General features: G+C 30.6%; 1 protein-coding gene across 1 annotated transcript in view; it reads right to left on the reverse strand.

Annotated features, from left to right (window-relative positions):
* The window catches only part of tjp2a (tight junction protein 2a (zona occludens 2)), a 124,385-nt gene extending 123,113 nt beyond the window's left edge, over positions 1–1,272 (reverse strand). The window contains exon 1 of the mRNA XM_061980791.2: positions 1,115–1,272. The gene's annotated coding sequence lies outside the window, so the exon portion shown is untranslated. The remainder of the gene's footprint in view (positions 1–1,114) is intronic.
* Between the last annotated feature and the right edge of the window lie 8,567 nt (positions 1,273–9,839).

Genomic DNA, 9,839 nt, shown 5'->3' on the forward strand with positions numbered 1-9,839 from the left:
TGTAATAAACAAACTACGGTGAGTTCAAGGACCGCCAAAATTAGTAGGACAAAACGGCGCTCGCCAAATACTCGAATCAGTGAAGCATGCTTAATATAAACAATAACAGTAACAATTAGGGAGGTTTGTGTCATGTTTGTCCTCCCACAGGAACCATATTAAAACAAAAAATATATTTTTTCCCCTTCATCTTTTTCCATTTTTCATACATTTTTGAAAAAGCTCCAGAGAGCCACTAGGGCGGCGCTAAAGAGCCGCATGCGGCTCTAGAGCCGTGGGTTGCTGACCCCTGCCCTAGTGTCCAAAAAACTCTAAATTAAGTCTTTGTTACTTAGAATATGTTCCCCATACTAAAGTGTTACCAAAAACATATAACTTTGTCTTGAATTAAAAAAAAACCATTATATTTTTCACTAAAGAAGGGTTTGGTGAATGCGCATATGAAACTGGTGGGGTTCGGTACCTCCAACAAGGTTAAGAAACACTGCTCTATCACAAAAAAATAAGAGTTATAGAAATGATTGGAAACTCAAGACAGCCATGACATTATGTTCTTTACAAGTGTATGTAAACTTTTGACCACAACTGTAGTCGTTTTGATAGTAGGCTATTATAGCTAATATAGACACTTACATCATGTGTTGCCTTCATTATAACACTTATTTACAGCTTTTCATTTTTTTGCGGCTCCAGACAGATCAGTTTTTTGTATTTTTGGTCCAATATGGCTCTTTCAACATTATGGGTTCCCGACCCCTGGTGTAGTGGTATAGCCGCTATAACCACCGCCTATATTACGTCATATACATGACACAGTAAATGGTCACTAAGTAGTCATGAAAGTTGAAATACTTTCATTAGAAAGGCGGCACTTTCATGTATTACTGATATATAAGTTTAAAAAACACAACTCATATACAACACCCTTGTAGGCTCGTTTGACCAACTTAAATAGAATAGTTCAAAGCTACGTTAGTTAAGTAAAGGACAAGTAAAAACAAACTTTTTAAACCTAACGCATTAATCAAGCTATATATAGCCTACGCGAGAAGTACATGGCAGCAAATAGTTAGAACAAAGTATGTCGACACACACACACATTCTTCATACATACCAGGTGAAACTGCGTCACTTTCCTTTTCTTGGCGTTAACCGAGGAGATTAATCCAAACAATACAACAGCTTGTGTTCGATGGAGGTAAAATTAAATAGACGGAACGTTTTTTTCTGTCCTTTTCAACCGAGCTGGAAGTCCCAATACTTCCTGGTTTTCACAGGTATGTGGGCGTGGCTTAGCAGCGGCAGGTGGGTGTTTACTACAATAGGTTTCTGTCAGGCGCAGAGGTGACGTCATCATTCCAAGTCATTTAACCAAGTATTTTTTTTGAAACATTTGAAATTTTATTCGGCCTAATATATAACTAACAGGGCAACATTAAGTGAAAATATCAATGAAATATTGCCATAACAATTGTAGTAGCAAAAGACAAATAGGAAGACAAAATATAAATACAAAAAATAACAAAACAAATAATAAAAAAATATTTTATGACATTTTATTCAGCCAAATATATAACTAACACGGCGACATTAAGTACAAACATCAATGAAATATTGACAGAACAAGTGTAGTAGCAAAAGACAAATAGGAAGACAAAATATAGATACAAAAAATAACAAAACAAATAATAAAACAATATTTTATGACATTTTATTCAGCCAAATATATAACTAACAAGGCAACATTTTAAGTAAAAATATCAATGAAATATTGTCAGAACACGTGTAGTAGCAAAAGACAAATAAGAAGATAAAATATAAATACAAAAAATAACAAAACAAATAATAAAAAAATATTTTATGACGTTTTATTCAGCCAAATATATAACTAACACGGCAACATTAAGTGAAAATATCAATGAAATATTGCCAGAACAAATGTAGTAGCAAAAGACAAATAGGAAGACAAAATATAAATACAAAAAATAACAAAACAAATAATAAAAAAATATTTTATGAAATTGTATTCAGCCAAATATATAACTAACACGGCAACATTAAGTAAGAATATCAATGAAATGTTGCCAGAACAAGTGTAGTAGCAAAAGACAAATAGGAAGACAAAATATAAATACAGAAAATAACAAAACAAATAATAAAAAAATATTTTATTAAATTTTATTCAGCCAGATATATAACTAACACGGCAACATTAAGTAAAAATATCAATGAAATATTGCCAGAACAAGTGTAGTAGCAAAAAAAAAAATAGGAAGATAAAATATAAATACAAAAAAATAACAAAACAAATAATAAAAAAAATATTTTATGAAATTGTATTCAGCCAAATATATAACTAACACGGCAACATTAAGTAAAAATATCAATTATATATTGCCAGAACAAGTGTAGTAGCAAAAGACAAATAGGAAGACAAAATATAGATACAAAAAATAACAAAACAAATAATAAAAAAATATTTTATGACGTTTTATTCAGCCAAATATATAACTAACACGGCAACATTAAGTAAAAATATCAATGACATATTGCCAGAACACGTGTAGTAGCAAAAGACAAATAGGAAGATAAAATATAAATACAAAAAAAATAACAAAACAAATAATAAAAAAATATTTTATGACATTTTATTCAGCCAAATATATAACTAACACGGCAACATTAAGTAAAAATATCAATGAAATATTGCCAGAACAAGTGTAGTAGCAAAAGACACATAGGAAGATAAAATATAGATACAAAAAAATAATAAAAAAATATTTAATGACATTTTATTCAGCCAAATATATAACTAACACGGCAACATTAAGTAAAAATATCAATGGAATATTGACAGAACAAGTGTAGTAGCAAAAGACACACAGGAAGATAAAATATAAATACAAAAAATAACAAAACAAATAATAAAAAAATATTTTAGGACATTTTATTCAGCCAAATATATAACTAACACGGCAACATTAAGTAAAAATATCAATGAAATATTGCCAAAACAAGTGTAGTAGCAAAAGACGAATAGGAAGATAAAATATAAATACAAAAAATAACAAAACAAATCATGAAGAAATATTTTATTAAATTTTATTCAGCCAGATATATAACTAACACGGCGACATTAAGTACAAACATCAATGAAATGTTGCCAGAACAAGTGTAGTAGCAAAAGACAAATAGGAAGACAAAATATACATACAAAAAATAACAAAACAAATAATAAAAAAATATTTTATGAAATTTTATTCAGCCAAATATATAACTAACACGGCAACATTAAGTAAAAATATCAATGAAATATTGCCAGAACAAGTGTAGTAGCAAAAGACACATAGGAAGATAAAATATAAATACAAAAAATAACAAAACAAATAATGAAGAAATATTTTATTAAATTTTATTCAGCCAAATATATAACTAACACGGCGACATTAAGTACAAACACCAATGAAATATTGCCAGAACAAGTGTAGTAGCAAAAGACAAATAAGAAGATAAAATATAAATACAAAAAATAACAAAACAAATAATAAAAAATATTTTATGACATTTTATTCAGCCAAATATATAACTAACACGGCAACATTTTAAGTAAAAATATCAATGAAATATTGCCAGAACAAGTGTAGTAGCAAAAGACAAATAGGAAGACAAAATATAGATACAAAAAGTAACAAAACAAATAATAAAAAAATATTTGATGACATTTTATTCAGCCAAATATATAACTAACACGGCAACATTTTAAGTAAAAATATCAATGAAATATTGTCAGAACACGTGTAGTAGCAAAAGACAAATAAGAAGATAATATATAAATACAAAACATAACAAAACAAATAATACAAAAATATTTTATGACATTTTATTCAGCCAAATATATAACTAACACGGCAACATTAAGTGAAAACATCAATGAAATATTGCCAGAACAAGTGTAGTAGCAAAAGACAAAAAGGAAGATAAAATATAAATACAAAAAAATAACAAAACAAATAATAAAAAAATATTTTATGAAATTTTATTCAGCCAAATATATAACTAACACGGCAACATTAAGTAAAAACATCAATGAAATATTGCCAGAACAAGTGTAGTAGCAAAAGACACATAGGAAGATAAAATATAAATACAAAAAATAACAAAACAAATAATAAAAAAATATTTTATGAAATTTTATTCAGCCAAATATATAACTAACACTGCAACATTAAGTACAAATATCAATGAAATGTTGCCAGAACAAGTGTAGTAGCAAAAGACAAATAGGAAGACAAAATATAGATACAAAAAATAACAAAACAAATAATAAAAAAATATTTTATGACATTTTAAGTAAGAATATCAATGAAATATTGCCAGGACAAGTGTAATAGCAAAAGACAAATAAGAAGATAACATATAAATACAAAAAATAACAAAACAAATAATAAACAAATATTTTATGAAATTTTATTCAGCCAAATATATAACTAACACGGCGACATTAAGTGCAAACATCAATGAAATATTGCCAGAACAAGTGTAGTAGCAAAATACGAATAGGAAGATAAAATATAAATACAAAAAATAACAAAACAAATAATAAAAAAATATTTTATGACATTTTAAGTAAAAATATCAATTATATATTGCCAGAACAAGTGTAGTAGCAAAAGACAAATAGGAAGACAAAATATAAATACAAAAAATAACAAAACAAATAATAAAAAAATATTTTATTAAATTTTATTCAGCCAAATATATAACTAACACGGCAACATTAACTAAAAATAACAATAAAATATTGCCAGAACAAGTGTAGTAGCAAAAGACAAATAGGAAGACAAAATATAGATACAAAAAATAACAAAACAAATAATAAAAAAATATTTTATGACATTTTATTCAACCAAATATATAACTAACCCGGCAACATTTTAAGTAAAAATATCAATAAAATATTGCCAGAACAAGTGTAGTAGCAAAATACGAATAGGAAGATAAAATATAAATACAAAAATTAACAAAACAAATAATAAAAAAACATTTTATGAAATTTTATTCAGCCAAATATATAACTAACACGGCAACATTAAGTAAAAATATCAATGAAATATTGCCAGAACAAGTGTAGTAGCAAAAGACAAATAGGAAGACAAAATATAGATACAAAAAATAACAAAACAAATAATAAAAAATATTTTATGACATTTTATTCAGCCAAATATATAACTAACACGGCGACATTAAGTAAAAATATCAATGAAATATTGCCAGAACAAGTGTAGTAGCAAAAGACGAATAGAAGATAAAATATAAATACAAAAAATAACAAAACAAATAATGAAGAAATAATTTAATACATTTTATTCAGCCAAATATATAACTAACACGGCGACATTAAGTACAAACATCAATGAAATATTGACAGAACAAGTGTAGTAGCAAAAGACGAAAAGGAAGATAAAATATAAATACAAAAAATAACAAAACAAATAATAAAAAAATATTTTATGAAATTTTATTCTGCCAAATATATAACTAACACGGCAACATTAAGTAAAAATATCAATGAAATGTTGCCAGAACACGTGTAGTAGCAAAAGACAAATAGGAAGATAACATATAAATACAAAAAATAACAAAAACATATTTTCAATTTATAATACCTAATTTAGGTTAATTATTTAATTGCTTGTTTTTTATTTTATTTTAATTTTTTTCAATTTTTTTATTAAATCAACATAAAAAACACAGGACACACTTACAATTAGTGCACCAACCCAAAAACCCTCCCTCCCCCATTTACACTCATTCACACTCATTCACACAAAAGGGGTTGTTTCTTTCTGTTATTAATATTCTGGTTCCTACTATATAGAACAATACAGTTTAAACCATACAGTCCTTGAAGCACACATAATTGTGTGTGCTGCTGGTCCACTAACATTTTCATTAATTACTATTTTTTATGTAATTGTTTTTATATTGTTTTACTTTCTTTTTTATTCAAGAAATGTTTTTTTTAAATTTATTTATCTTATTTATTTATTTATTTATTTTAAAAAGGACCTTATCTTCACCAGACCAGGTTGTCAATGAAATTAGATTGTTTTAAAGGGTTCTTAAAACCAGGTCCAGTCCAGATTATATCGGGCTATTTTCAATTTATAATATCTAATTTAGGTTCATTATTTAATTGCTTGTTTTATGTTTATGAGTTTTACGAATAAGGAAAAAATACACGCAAAAACAGTCAAAGAAAAACTAGAACATTTCTAGTAGCTTAAGTCATGTATTGTTTAATTGCTTGCTTTTTTTTATTCATGAGTTTTATTGATGGTTGAAAAAAATTGTTTATGAAAAGTGAGTGTACGATTGAATTCATTCATTTCTCAATAAAAAAAAAGCCCATTGATTGAGGTAAATTAACACTTATTCATCAGTTTATGATTCAACATAAGATGTAAACTATAGATGAATCAGAAAATAATTTAATCTGACTAATTGTACATCCTGTTGCTGGTGTGTACATAATTAATCTTTTAAACCATGTAATTGTTTCACAAATAAAATGTAAATAAGATTTGCTGGTTGTCCTAAAGATCCCGAGGATGTATTAGAAAAATAATAAATATGTCATCAGATCTACAGTTTTTATTATGAACAAGGGACGGCGTGGCGCAGTGGAAGAGTGGCCGTGCGCGACCCGAGGGTCCCTGGTTCAACCCCCACCTAGTACCAACCTCGTCATGTCCGTTGTGTCCTGAGCAGCACCCTTGCTCCTGATGGGTGCTGGTAGCGCCTTGCATGGCAGCTCCCTCCATCAGTGTGTGAATGTGTGTGTGAATGGGTAAATGTGGAAGTAGTGTCAAAGCGCTTTGAGTACCTTGAAGGTAGAAAAGCGCTATACAAGTACAACCCATTTATCATTTATAATTTAACAAGACACGTGCTAAATTTCAACAACCACTGAACATTCATAATACATTGTCACTTTGCTTAATTGTTTTCTTCTTGATTATTGTCACTCTTTAGTAGTAGTAAAAAAGAAAAAAAAGAAAACAAAAAAACTACTGTGTTGTTCAGAATCAGATTTATTGGCCAAATATGTTTAACATACAATGAATTTGACTTGGTAGACGGTATACTCTCTTTACTCAATGCAAGAAACAAAGTTTGTTTTTATGTTCTTAACTTCTTCTAAGGGTTAAATACAGGAGCTATTTGGTTATTTTAGTTGGTTATTTTAGTTGACAATATTAGTGTGATATTTTAGTTTTTTTTGTTTTGTTTTTATTTTAGTTGATTATTTTAGTTTGATATTTTTGTGGTTATTTTAGTCGGTTATTTTAGTTGATTATCTAATAAGTTAATTTTTGTTGATTATTTTATTTGGTTATTTTAGTTTGATATTTTAGCTGTTAATTTTAGTTGGTTATTTTAGTTCACAATATTCGCTCAAAGGGAAGATGATCACAGGGTAGCAAAAGATTCCTGTGACCTACGCTATTGTTCCCGTTTCCATTTTCTGGACTGACTTGGTAGACCGGGCTGTCTGCTTTTCTTTCCTTCACTTTGTACAAACCCCGTTTCCATATGAGTTGGGAAATTGTGTTAGATATAAATAAAAACGGAATACAATGATTTGCAAATCCTTTTCAACCCATATTCAATTGAATGCACTACAAAGACAACATATTTGATGTTCAAACTCATAAACTTTTTTTTTTTTTTTTTTGCAAATAATAATTAACTTAGAATTTCATGGCTGCAACACGTGCCAAAGTAGTTGGGAAAGGGCATGTTCACCACTGTGTTACATGGCCTTTCCTTTTAACAACACTCAGTAAACGTTTGGGAACTGAGGAGACACATTTTTGAAGCTTCTCAGGTGGAATTATTTCCCATTCTTGCTTGATGTACAGCATAAGTTGTTCAACAGTCCGGGGGTCTCCGTTGTGGTATTTTAGGCTTCATAATGTGCCACACATTTTCAATGGGAGACAGGTCTGGACTACAGGCAGGCCAGTCTAGTACCCGCAGTCTTTTACTATGAAGCCACGTTGATGTAACACGTAGCTTGGCATTGTCTTGCTGAAATAAGCAGGGGCGTCCATGGTAACATTGCTTGGATGGCAACATATGTTGCTCCAAAACCTGTATGTACCTTTCAGCATTAATGGCGCCTTCACAGATGTGTAAGTTACCCATGTTTTGGGCACTAATACACCCCCATACCATCACAGATGCTGGCTTTTCAACTTTGCGCCTATAACAATCCGGATGGTTCTTTTCCTCTTTGGTCCTGAGGACACGACGTCCACAGTTTCCAAAAACAATTTGAAATGTGGACTCGTCAGACCACAGAACACTTTTCCATTTTGTATCAGTCCATCTTAGATGAGCTCAGGCCCAGCGAAGCCGACGGCGTTTCTGGGTGTTGTTGATAAACAGTTTTCGCCTTGCGAAGGAGAGTTTTAACTTGCACTTACAGATGTAGCGACCAACTGTAGTTACTGACAGTGGTTTTCTGAAGTGTTCCTGAGCCCATGTGGTGATATCCTTTACAAACTGATGTCGCTTGTTGATGCAGTACAGCCTGAGGGATCGAAGGTCACGGGCTTAGCTGCTTACGTGCAGTGATTTCTCCAGATTCTTTGAACCCTTTGATGATATTACGGACAGTAGATGGTGAAATCCCTAAATTCCTTGCAATAGCTGCTTGAGAAAGGTTTTTCTTAAACTGTTCAACAATTTGCTCACGCATTTGTGGACAAAGTGGTGACCCTCGCCCCATCCTTGTTTGTGAATGACTGAGCATTTCATGGAATCTACTTTTATACCCAATCATGGCACCCACCTGTTCCCAATTTGCCTGTTCACCTGTGGGATGTTCCAAATAAGTGTTTGATGAGCATTCCTCAACTTTATCAGTATTTATTGCCACCTTTCCCAACTTCTTTGTCACGAGTTGCTGGCATCAAATTCTAAAGTTAATGATTATTTGCAACAAAAAAAAAGTTTATCAGTTTGAACATCAAATATGTTGTCTTTGTAGCATATTCAACTGAATATGGGTTGAAAAGGATTTGCAAATCATTGTATTCCGTTTATATTTACATCTAGCATAATTTCCCAACTCATATGGAAACAGGGTTTGTATATCTGTCTTTCCCAATAAGACAACAATTTTCCAGGACCACCTCTAGGAGTCAGGTTTCAGATGAGAACTCTGTCCCAAGGCTCCAGATCTTGTCCGTAGACTTTCTTGTCATAGTGCTCTTTACCACGAGTTGCTGCCTTCTTCGCCATCCTGGTAGCAATTTGGTATGCGTCCTTTCTATTGCCCCACATAATATTCATAGGTACTATGGATCTCCTTTCCTTTGAGGTCAAATAGCAGGTCAATTGGTAGTCAAGGGGCTCTACCAAAGGCAAGAAAGAAAGGAGACTATCCCTTTGCCGCGTTCCTTGTACAATTATATGCATATACCAGCCATGGTCATCATGGAAAGAAAAAAAATGTAAAAAGATTTTTTTTTTTTGAATTGTTATATGTATCCAGTGATTATACTGTAAAGTTATTTTCCATTTAACTTCACCAGTTTTATATTATTTTTATTCAAAATCGCAGAATTTTCACATTTGCCGTTCAAATACTGAGAAGAGACTTGCGGTGAGTCAGCAGCCAGTTGAGCCACGCCATGGATTGCACAATGACTCGGCGAACTGCTGGCCTGCTGTGCAGTGAGACCGTATTGCTGTATGAATTATATTATACATTTCCATAGTTTAGTTAGCTGAGGTATATAATGTACAGTGTATTTTGTCAACAACTG

The sequence above is a fragment of the Nerophis lumbriciformis genome, linkage group LG20, assembly GCF_033978685.3.
Source record: "Nerophis lumbriciformis linkage group LG20, RoL_Nlum_v2.1, whole genome shotgun sequence".
Classification (NCBI taxonomy): domain Eukaryota; kingdom Metazoa; phylum Chordata; class Actinopteri; order Syngnathiformes; family Syngnathidae; genus Nerophis; species Nerophis lumbriciformis.